Source organism: Schistocerca americana, chromosome 8 (assembly GCF_021461395.2).
Source record: "Schistocerca americana isolate TAMUIC-IGC-003095 chromosome 8, iqSchAmer2.1, whole genome shotgun sequence".
Classification (NCBI taxonomy): Eukaryota; Metazoa; Arthropoda; class Insecta; order Orthoptera; family Acrididae; genus Schistocerca; species Schistocerca americana.
Genome location: NC_060126.1, coordinates 302828871 through 302841291, shown reverse-complemented (window position 1 = coordinate 302841291; position 12421 = coordinate 302828871). Strand labels below are relative to the sequence as shown.

The 12421-nt window shown below is 40.3% G+C and overlaps 1 long non-coding RNA gene across 1 annotated transcript; it reads right to left on the bottom strand.

Moving 5' to 3' along the window:
- Window positions 1-817: 817 nt before the first annotated feature.
- LOC124545469 lies at window positions 818-12131 on the bottom strand. Its single transcript, XR_006967633.1, has 4 exons — window positions 12085-12131; window positions 9819-9905; window positions 8165-8301; window positions 818-992 (listed from the first exon to the last, which is right to left on the bottom strand). It is a non-coding gene; the product is annotated as an uncharacterized LOC124545469 (long non-coding RNA).
- Between the last annotated feature and the right edge of the window lie 290 nt (window positions 12132-12421).

Below are 12421 nucleotides of genomic sequence, written 5' to 3'. Positions count from 1 at the left end.
ATGGTTCCCCAAACTGACCTAGTACCAAACTGGGGCTTAGGTTTGATAGAAAACCCTATGTATTTAGTTTGAGGAGAAGGTCCCATGAATGAAATTGCGATCTGTCAACTGAAATAGCACTTTAAGCGAATTAACAAGGCAAGATGTGCTGCTGTTTACGAAATAGTGATTTCAGATGGCGTTCTAGTTGCATTTTTCTATCTGAACTCTCTGATTGGCATTATTTTGGTTCTCCTACCTTTTACGACCCTGTAACTAATGCCCTTGGTGTGTATATTCATCGTAAACAAAATTTTCTCTTTTCTAACGAATTCTTTTTCATGCAAATTTGTATTTTGTTGCTGGATAATATCTTTCATCAAACGGTCGTATTCTTTCTGTGGCACTTCGCTGCTTCTTTAGTTGTACTGTTTCTATGGCACTTCGCTGCTTCTTTAGTTGTACTGGGTGAAATATAGGTATCTATGTGTGTCATTACAATTTTTTAATACCTTAGTAATGATTGACCAGTGTTATTGTTAATCACAGTCACAACTTCTATTTTGTTAACTCCGTATTGCACAAAGCAAGGATCAGTCGTTTATGACTGAACTAGTGTGGAAACGAGGATACTTTGTTGTAGGCAGTTAGGAAAAATGTGAAAGGTAGAGCTTCTTTATTGAGACTGAAGTTCTGGGATGAATTGACAAAATAAATCAAATCATCATGAGGAAAAGAAGTACTTTATTTCCAATAGAATTGTGGAAATTAATATTCGTGCGAGTTATTTCTGCATATGGTGCTGTTATTACTCTTATTATTGAAAGAGCGACAGATATCGTAGCAAATAGTCTGCATTTATTAGTGAAGATGTTATCATTACTACGGTGGTGAACAGCAACAGGCCTGGAATTGTCAGTAGCCGTTGTACGTCAGTGAGGTTGTTGGTTGGTAAGAGCTCATCCACCTTCTTGCGTCGTGGTTTAGCCCCTAGATGGACGAAGCGGTGGACGCTAGAGAGGAGGACAAGAAAAAATAACTTGGTTATTACTTTGTTTCTATCATATCTCGAGCCATCATCACGTTCCACAATTAACTTTTTATATCAACGAATGTAGCATACGAATTGCAGAGAATACACAAGGACCTGTATGTTACGTTTGCAGGAAGTGTCTCCTTAGCTATTTTGTTGCTGTGCACGTCTATAGCAGAGAGATAGGAACAGCAACAGACCGTCTGTACACTCATCGTGCACAAATGTCAATCAGTATTTTATAAATGGGGTTGTTTGCTTCGTTCTCACCCATCGTTGTTGGCAAAGTGTATGAATACTGCATAGCTTTCAATTGCGAAAGGCGGCATATATCAGTAAACGTTTTTGTCCAAGGCATAGTCTTTTAATATCTCTTCTTAGTTTGACACAACAGAAAGTCTATGTGTCGAGGAGGCATCACAGAAAAACTATTACGGTTCAAGTAAGTGTTGTATTATCGTCGTGGGTGAAGAGTTAACAATTAACTATTTCAAACTGACAATAGGCAAGGATTCATGATTTACATTGTGGAAACGTCAAGAATTATGCCGCGATGGACATGGTACCGTTCCAGTGGTGCCGGATTTTAATTTATTATGATGTTCAAAAGCCCATTGTATGATTTCTTTTCCTGTTTACCGTCTCTGAAGCTTATCTTATTGAGGAGTTGAATGACTGCGAGGTTGTTTTAATACCAAGCAGTGGATTTTAATAAATATAGCGAAACCTAACACACACAGACGCACACACACACACACACACACACACACACACACACACACACATATATATATATATATATATATATATATATATATATATATATAAAACCGACTCAGTACTACCACTACTACCACTCTCCTTGGTTGAGTTCTGTAGTGGCAGCGGAGTGTGGTTGAGAACACTATGTGCCTTATATTTTGTAATAGCTTTACATTCTATTAATTCTATGTTAAGATGCGTGGCCGGCATTCTATTTGAAGTGGTCTGTTTCACCGTGTCTGCCTCAGAGCTGTTACGTTTAATGCTTCGAGGAAAGTAAAACTGAGTTCAGAATTAAAAATAAGTATGAATGTTACTATGTCGGAAGTTTAAACGAAGTATCAACCGGCATTGCTGCCGACGTCGGGCGAGGAATGTATGACTACAGCCGTGTCTGTTACTGAAATGACGTTTGTAGACAAGTTCACATTACTTTCATTCTTCGAAGAACTGGAACCGTCCTCCCTACATCTAAATTCCTCCGGCACCAACGGGGAAGGTGTACTTTACACCCATCTCTCGTAAGTACTAGAGATGGGCAAAACTGTTCTTTTCAGAGATTGGATCAGAACTGTTCACTCCCTGAAATGAATTAGCTCTTTTTCATGACTCACCACTCATTTACAATAGAAAATAAATGGAAGGCACATTGTCCTTTAAACTTGGTTTATTCCAGTACTACACCTGTATTTTGATCTTATTTGATCCTATTTTTAAGTAACACAGATAATGAGTAAGAATTTTGTATTGTTTATTGAAATTTCCACGATATGACAAAGTTTTTGATTATTGATTTATTTTGCACTATCTTGGTTTTTTGGGTGATCGGAAAATGTTGTAACTTGAGATTTGCATTAACAATATATTTGGCTATAATGTATTAAAATTTCATTAACCTCATACAAATTCATCGCAAGCCATATATTTTTAAAGTGAACGTTTCCTTCCGAAGACGCCTAAAATCGCAAAATCCGTACCAGAATAAGAAAAAAAATATATATATAAATTTGACTGTAAAACGAAAGTGCTGCATATAGCCTTACGCAGAATAAAACAAGGAAAATATTGGTGTATCACATTTTGTGATACGTTTATCGGTTCGTTCGTAATTAAAGCGTAAATTCGAGTGTCCATAATAAAAATCCTATAGTAAGAGGAGTCATCAGGAACCTAATCTAATCAGTTTAAACAAATAAAAATAAAATAAAAACAATTGATGTATACATAACATAATTATGTAATATACATAGCGGTATTACTATGAAGAACAATATCCAGTAGGGACGAACTCCGATGCAGAGGCGCTGAGTCGAGCGGGTCGAGCCGCGAGCTGTATTACTGCGTGAGCTAAGACCGCAGAGAGCAGAGTGACACCTGAGTCGCTTTGCTCAACGCTCTGGCTAGAGTCGAGACGGTGGGGTGAGCGTTGAGCGGGCGAGTTCCGAGGGTGGGGGGAGCGGTGAACTCACCCGCTCCGAAACAAATCGTCTGTTCTCTTGTGAGCAGGTTGTTGCAAGTAGTTCCTATGTTATCCGCTAGGTGGCTCTCTGTCCTGTTGCTCGCATCAACTGCCCAGAGGGCAGGACGTGCGACTGAAACGATCGCCGACAGAGTGCGATGCGAAGTTAAGCTGCGCCAGACACTGCGCGCGGCAGACGACCCACATGGACGGCAGGGCATATGTGAAACACAAAATCCAATGGGGCACTGCACAATGCAGGCAGCCAAGGTGGAAGCAGGGCAGAGGCCGCCGCTGGCTGTGTTGTGTGGCGTTCAGTGTGCTCTGACCAGCAAAGGCCCCGCTGATATGCTCCGTCTCTCTCTCTCTCTCTCTCTCTCTCTCTCTCTCTCTCTGCTGTGAGAAACGTTTGGAGCTACCGTTCTTTTTTTCTGAATCACTGATTGTTCACTCCTTTGAAAGATTCAACTCTATGAATTAGTTCAAGAGCGCATCCCCCATCTCTAGTAAGTACTATAATCTAGTCATGTACTTCATATTTAAAAATTTTGAAAAAAATGTATACTGGTTCCCAAGAATGCTTCTGCCATATTCTACAGTACTTTTAAACTTTTATCATTTAAAGTTAATTCAGAAATTTAAGTTGTAGTGATGAATGTAGTTGTAGTAGTATACTAGTAGTCCATACGACTTGCTACAACGACAGTCATATTAAATATTTTCAACTTCTGAACGCTAGTTACACGTCATCTGTTTAAAATGTAGGCTGTTAGTAAAAGTCCACAACAGCTAAGATTATCTGTACGTTTTTTTAACTTTTTGTTTTCGTGGTGCTGTTGATGAACAAGATAGAATCGAGTTTAATAAGCTGTAGGTAGAGACAACATTGGGTAAGGGCGGTAATGAGAATAGAATTAGTGCAGAAAAGTTTCGGGTGAGTGAGTACCAACCATGTTAAGTGAGTTTGCCAGTTGGTACGTAAGGGAAAATGTGCAATGTCTTAGTGACTAGCTGCACGGAACGGAAACTGTTTTAATTATTATGTCTGATATGTGCAGTAGGATAGCAGGATTTACTGCTACTGTTCCCTTCATTTGCGTTATATGCGGAAAAAAGCTGTGTATGCTTGGACTCACGCTGTTGAATTTCCCTAGTCAGCGAGAATTGTTACCGGAATAACGATTCAACTTGAAAAATTCCATCATTGGTTTCAGATGTGGGTACATGTAAGATGGAAAATTCGGACGAGATGTTATTACTAAGCGACTCCGATTAAATACCACTATTTAACTTCAAATTCCGCGTGAGAGGGGGAAGTCATTTAGCAGTATCGCAAACTTTGGGCTGTTATTTGATAAAACATTCGAGCCAGAGGGTAGCTTTACAAAGCACAAACATGTAAATTTTGTGAGCTTACGATACCATTGGTAATTCCGTTCTGAAAAGATGTGGAAGGGTTTGGCCAGCAGCTGATTAAAGAGACCTGAATTACAAAGTAATCCTCCAGTCTATTTCACTACGAGACTTCCATTCATGTTTTCGTGCTACGATAAGTCAGAGATATTTATTACACTGGACCTAAACCAGGCTTATATCAGATACCGTTTGCAGAAACGTCTAAGACAATCACAGCCTTCACAATGCACTAAAACTTATATGAATTTAACTGAGTTTTGTTCAAGCCTTCAACAGGAGCTGCGGTGTTGTTACGTCTCCTGGGCAACATTTTTTGACACAGCTAGGTGTTGTGCCTGCATTTACCATAATGAAATGAAGTCAGAGTTACACAGATACGGTTCCAGGATTCCTTTATAAATAGCCTTTCAAACGCGATTACATTCACTTTATTGTGAATACGAGGAACTCATTGTAACTGGACTGATAAACGATCTTATGGATACACTTTATACATAACATATTATAACATAATTTTTTTTTCGAGTCATTCCTGTCGCGATTTGCATATTTTTCAGCATCGATCAAGATCGATTCAAGAGAGTTTCACGTGCGCATTTCAAACATCGCTGTAATCATTTTCGTGACTACTAGATTTTTAAAAAAGAAGACACTATAGCCAATTTATGAAGCACATGCAGTGATAGACCACTTCTGCGAGAAATGTTTCTCAGGTTTCACTTCAGCATATGCACATACTGAGTCGTTTATACAAAATAAGTCTTGAGAATTATTTCACAGTAAAGGTTCAGCCTCTTATTCATTTACACAGCATCACTTCTAGACATATCTTTCCCTGTTGCACTCGCAAATTGAGCGAGGGCAAAACTACTGTCTACAAGCCTCCACACGAGACCCAGCTTCTGTTGTCTCATCTTCGTGGTCCTTGCTCGAAACGTACGATGCCGGCAATAGAATAGTTCTGCTGTCAGCCTTAAAACCGAGTTCTCTAAATTTCTGGGATGGTGCCTCGAGGGAAGTGCGCCGTCTGCCCTCCGAGGTTCTCATTTGAGTCCACAAAGTATATTTCCCTGCTGATCGAACCGTCCGGTAACAAATCTAACAGCACGAATCTGAATTATTGCGATGTTTTCCTTAAACCCGACCTGGTGAGTATCCCAAGCACATGAGCAGTACACAAGAAAGGGTCCAGCGTTCTAAATGCCGCCTCCGTTATAAATGAGCTACATTAACCCAAAATCCTTCCAATAAACCGAAGTCGATCATTCGCTTTTCCTGCTAAAAACCTGACCTGATCGTTCCATTTCATATTGCTTTGTAAATTTTCGCCTAGATGTTGAATCGATGACTAACTCTGTATTCTAAAGTTACAGGAATTGTTTTTTTTCCTACTCGATCACATTATCTTATATCTTTCTAAATTTAAAGCACGTTGCAACTCATCACACCAACTAGAAATTCTGTTTACGTCATCTTGCGTCGTCCTACAGCCAGTCAACGTCGACACCTTGCCGTACATCACAGAATCATCAGCAGAAAGACGTAAATCTCTGTAGCCTGTCCGATCACTTACGTATATAGAGAATAAAAGCTGTGAAATCATGCTCCCCAGAGATGTTCCTGACAATGCACTTGTCTCTGGTAAACACTTGCCGACAAGGAAAACGTACTGGGTTGTATTACTCAAATAGTATTGGCTCAAATGGCTCTGAGCCTATGGGACTAAACATCTGATGTCATCAGTCCCCTAGAACTTAGAACCAGTTAAACCTAACTAACCTAAGGACATTACACACATCCATGCCCGAGGGAGGATTCGAACCTGCGACCGTGGCGGTCACGCGGTTCCAGACTGTAGCGCCTAGAACCGCTCGGCCACCTATGGCCGGCCACGCAGCTTATGGGAACATTAATCATATCGACCGTGGATCTCTGGAGCGTAGTGCTCATAAACGCTGTAACATCAAATAATCAGTGAACCAACAACTGAGCAGAGATCCAGAAACTTATTAATAAGTTCATGGCTCATATACGAATAATACAAAACTTTCAGTTATGTCAAATATTCATCCACAGGTATGATGCTAGCTGGTGCTACGAAGGATACAGAAAATTGCTCAACCGGGGAAAGCAATAAGTCTGCAATGCAAAAATATGGCATACCTTAGGTGGCACTGTACGAGAGCTTAGGTTACGTGGAAGAATCTCCGTAGCTTGGGTGAAGGACAGAAAAAGCCAGCTGACAAGGTGAACAAGTTTTTTCAGCTTTAATCAGCCCAAATGCTAATAAAAACTACTTTCTGATAGAAAATTAAGGTTAAATGACCCAGATCCTTACTACTTAAACCACGTTACAGCACGTGAAATAAGAAAAGCTGTAATGAGAATCCCTTCTGAAGCAATAGGTATCGACACTATTAGGCGTACCATATTCCAAAATATACCACACGGCATCGTGCGAGCCTCGGCTAACCTTCACTGGCGGAAAAAGTCGCAACACCAAGAAATAGTTGTGAGACATCAGAGCTACTCTAAATACACGCTGTAGCAGCCGTGAGCACTAGTTACTTTTGATAGTGGACACGGTGTGCTGCTGTTAGTCAAGGACGCGTTTATGGTGACTAGGTTTGAACGAGGTCGTGTAATATAGTACTAGAAGCTGGATGCTCCGTCTCCGATACTGTAGAAAGACTTGGCAGGAACGTAGCCACTCTGCGCTACTGCTGAAATCGGTCGTCACGAGATTAAACAGTCGCAAGAAGATCGGTCTCCGGATGGCTACGTGGCACGACGAAGACCATACGTTCGGCGTGTAGTTCTGGGGCATATTTCAGCGGCGGTTGACATCATAGCGCCATAGAAAGCTGTTATAAATCTGTTACTTCAAGGACAGCTCTGAGCCAGACGCCTTGTAGCGTGCATTCCGCTGTGCCCAAACCATTGGACAGCGCGGTGGCAGTCTGTCGTGTTTTCTGGTGAAAGCAGGTTCTGTCTCTTTGCCAGTGACGGCTGTGTGTTGGTTACTGGGACATCATTTGAGGGCCTGCGGCCAACCTGTCTACTTTCTAGACGCAGTGGACCTATACGTAGAGTTATGGTCTGCGATGCGATTTCATATATCAGATGGAGTACTCTTATGGCTATCCAACGCACTCTGACAGCAAATCTGTACGTCAACCTGTAGATTGAACCTATTGTGTTGCCATTCATGAACAGCGTTCCAGGGTGTATTTCCCACATACAGTTGTTTTCACTCAACATGCTCTACAAAGTGTCGACATGTTGCCCCAGCCTGCTCTATCATCACATCTGTCTCCAATCGAACCCATATGGAGCATCATCACACAACAGCTCCACCGTCCTCCACATTAATTATTCTTGGTATTGTGACATTTTTTCCGTCAGGGTATTTAAATTTACCTTCGAGTTTGGGACACAACGCCTTCAATGAGTAACAAGTAAAGTTCAGACTACTCCTAAAAAAAACCACATGCACTTAGTGATAAACTAATTACCAGATAATACCAAGACGCTGGATTATACACTTCGCTAACGTTGTTTTCCAGGGGTATCGGCTTGCTATCTGCTCTGGTCGCTGAGGCGGGAAGTGGCGCTCGTAGACTTTGACGGGGCAGGTCCCTCCCATCGCGTCCTGAGCAGGAAAGTTGAGTTAGTTACTGCTGAGTATTTTCCTGGAAGTAAAAGTGTTTACAATCGCTTTATTCAGCTACCCGATGACGTGGTAATCCACTTACGGATGCTGAAAGCAGGAGCTACAATCAGCTACATTCTACCAGCTCTACTTTCTTTTCTGCATGCAAATTGCCCGGAGTATAAGTTATCATTAGTTTGTCTGTCTGGTGTTTTTTACTATCAATTGTGCATTGAGATCTCTGGATTTGCGGAATTAGCCTGATAGCTTGTACTGATAGCCTATATCAGGGATTGCATGATTAGTTGAGAGAGTGTACTGACGGGGAATCAATTACGCACATCACTCTGTGGTTCTGTTTAAACGGTTAAGGAACCGGGACTGAGCAAGGATGTTCTATTTTTTGGAAATTTGTGGTAAGTTCCTATATGACCAAACTGCTGACGTTATCGGTTCCTAGGCTTACACACTACTGAATATAATTTAAAATAAGTTACGGTAAGGACTACACATACACCCATTCCCAAGGGAGGACGCGAACCTCCGACGGAGAGAGTCGTGCGTATTTAAGTGTTACCTTTTGTTGGCAAGAGTACGATAAGAACTGCATTGTGGTTTCGCATTGCACGTTATTTACTGTCAAATACTGAAATGTGGCAATAAGGAAAGACGTATGTTGGTCACTGCGGTTCAGCTGGATAAGGTAAGGTTAGTGCCGTCTTTGGGTAAATGGGTTTTTGTACGAAAATTGTAAGTCATATCTTACGACAAACGGCCTTACTTGTAAGAGGCGGATACGTCAAGAGTTAGTTTGGTTGTAGTTCGGTGAGTTTCCACTAGTGTATCTACTAATTCATAGCAACGATTACGACAAACCGGGCTCAGGTAATACCTGTTAAGTGTGCAACTTATTCGGCTATTGATGGTGTTAATTGTTACCTGTGATAACCATTTAACCCATGTTATAATCAATACCACGAGGCAGCTGTGTTTGTTCGAAACAGCTTAGACCGATTTGCGGACACTAATAATTACCAACTATAAGATAAGTAACTGAAGTGTGTTGTCTGCCTTACTATTTGGTATTCTTTTATGTCAGAATTTTACTTTCTTGCAAATATAGTTTCACAAGTTAGTGTCAACATTTTTTTCTAGGGCACTTCTTTACGTTTTAAAGGTGCTGCAAATTTTATTTAATTAATAGTCGTGCTCAAACTGTAAGGATTGACATAAATTCATCGCTTGAAAATAAAATCGCTGATTAAAAGCAAAGTAACATATGTAATTTTTCATCATAAAATATGACCTTGGAAATATATTTAAAACTTAGCAGTAAATATATTAAACTACCACAAGCACCAACAAATATCAGTACTTATTAATTGTATAAAAATAGCAACGAAGAATTGAAAAGAATATGAGCATAAAAATCGCATAATTTTTGGAATACTCAATTAATTTTAAAAAATATTTCTTTTAGTATATTTTTCAGACATATGTAGTGCTAATATACAAACCAGACTGCAGTTCGTCTTCTGCAACCGGAGGCCCTCCTGCCAGCCCTAGGCACTCCTTGGGACATACCACCTGTGCAGAGATGGCTCCTGCGCAAAGGAATTGTTTTGTAGTTTTAATATGTTTCATACAACGCAATTGCACCAGTACATTCATCATTCACAACAGAAAATTGAACTTATTTAGATGAGAGACCTAAACAGTTACTAAATGTTCACTTTACACATCAAAAGTCTCACAGTACTATATCTCGATGCTTTTCCTGTATTTACTATGGTCAACTGACCTCTGAGATGTGAGAAAACAGTTCCAGAATCTGTAATAATTTACCAAACTGTCATCCATTCAATGGGAATTACATTCACTTCTGTGTCTATAAGAGTAATTTAACTTAATGACCAGTGGAGACGTACTTGCAGACACGCATGGATGGATGTGCCATATCATATCATAGCAGGACCCCTTTGAGTGTCATCCACCCAACTTTACAGCATGTTCTAAGCCCGTTTTATTGCCCTTTATGCCCTCCTGCACACGGTGACACTTTCAGCTGCTTGCCTTCGTGCTTTCCAAAACATACGTTACACTGTAAGGTCACCTTATCTCACCCCAGTTGAGAAAGTTTCGACCATTATTGGAAAGACCCTCCAAGTAACTCGGCATTTTGAAGATATAAAGAGCAATTGGGACTGCATGTACCAAGATATCCTTCAAGAGGATATCCAACCATTCTATCAAACAATGTCAATACTAATAACTGCTTACATAGCGCCAAAGGTGGACAAAAGCGTAAACGACTTCCTTAACTTATGAAGCTTTTCCTCTTGAATTAACTATCGAATTTTTTCTTAAGTTGCAATCATTTGTTGACTGTACACGCACATTACATCAACCGAGTTCCGTCCCAGCCCTTCGTGATGCATCACTTTTTGTCTTAGAGTATATTCGTAAAGTAATTCTGGCGCAAGGATTGTCTTTTTTAGGAGCAGTAGTGGTCCATTTCATAATAAATATCCTTTTCGTTCCAAATCAAGGCGGGAGGAATATGGGAATCTTTTATCTGCATACGTGAGAACGAAAATTATTCGACACAATGGAAGAGACACCAAAGATGTAGACCTTGTATCGTAAAGCTGTTAATACTCAGTAAAAAGCCCTGTCCGGTTAAGAAGCAGCACATGAGCCACGCTGCCTCACGGATGACCCAATATGTGCAAAATGGGTTTAGCTTTAGAACTGACTGCCGCAGGATCGCCTGTCGAGCTATGTGACGAACGCTACGAACAATACCATACAGTTACCATAATCGCGCGTCATCTCTTTGCATCCCATTAAAATGGAACTAACTCTTAATTTAACGAAACTGGAATGTAAACGCAGCCATGGAGCACAAAACGACAAAAATTTATGTATTCATTAAAGTTATTTACGAAATATCAAGGTAGTTAATTTACTGTTTAGCTTGTGGAAATTTGTATGATATCTATGTCGTAACTGCTTCTTCAAATTATCACAATAAATAATCCGTAGTATAGCCCGTATATTTTGGAAGAAAATTCATTTCTATAGTCTTGTCATCGCAACGATATGTAAGCACAGCGTTCATTGAGTTATTGTAATTTAGGAAACGTCTGTTAGATATTGGTCAAACGAACTCCACTTACTTAAACATCTAAACGGGAATGCTATCACAGCTCTGAATATGTGAACATAGCAACTTCATGCTGCATTTTGTTCCAAATGGGTGCTGTTTTTGGAGCTAGCAGTTACTGACTGGTAACATAAATCTTCTTTCCCAGAGTTTATTTCTAGGTAATTAAGTGCACATAGTGTCACTCTGCTGTACGCGACGCTTGCCTCATTTATCCTTTACGTTTCCCTTTCTTCACATATCAGATATTACTAGAAAAAGTTATGCCTATGGTTCCACCTTTAATATTTTCTGTCAAGCAATATGAGGTGAGAGCAAAAACTATGACGCTGTTGAGTCCGTCCCGTCAGTCAGTGTACAAGAACAAATGAATAAAGGCTTGTATACTGGTGAACGCATACAGTGCAGTTCGATGAAAGGGGATGCATATAAGGAACGAATGGATGAACGGAGTGTCTCAAAGATTAGCAACAAGTAATTCGTTTCCAGCTGTTCACCTCTTCGAAACGTAGTTAGAGGTCAAACATCGTTATTGGTATATCTGTTACAAATTGAAAATGCGTCTAAGAGTCGATTACAAACGAAGTTACGTGGTTCTGTTCGGAGAATTGACTTACCGACACAGGCGGCGACCACGACGATGACAATGAGTGTCTTCTGCATGGCGAATAGTAGCCAGGAGTTAGGAACATCGCCTTTTATAAGCTAGTAAGCTTCCGTTGTTACGTAAAGCGAACGTCATCAGTTAAGTGCGAATTGTAGTGATAAAAGCTACCAGGCGTTTTGTACTTCACAGAAAATTATCCGTTGTTCCCTCCTGTGGATGTTAATAGCAGTCGAACAAGGAAAAGGGAAATGAATTTACATGTCACCGGCTGAGGGAGGCGTGGCTACTCGATAAAAAAACGTTTACGAGATACGAAGTCTGGTTACGTAAAGTTTTTAGTTTTTCAT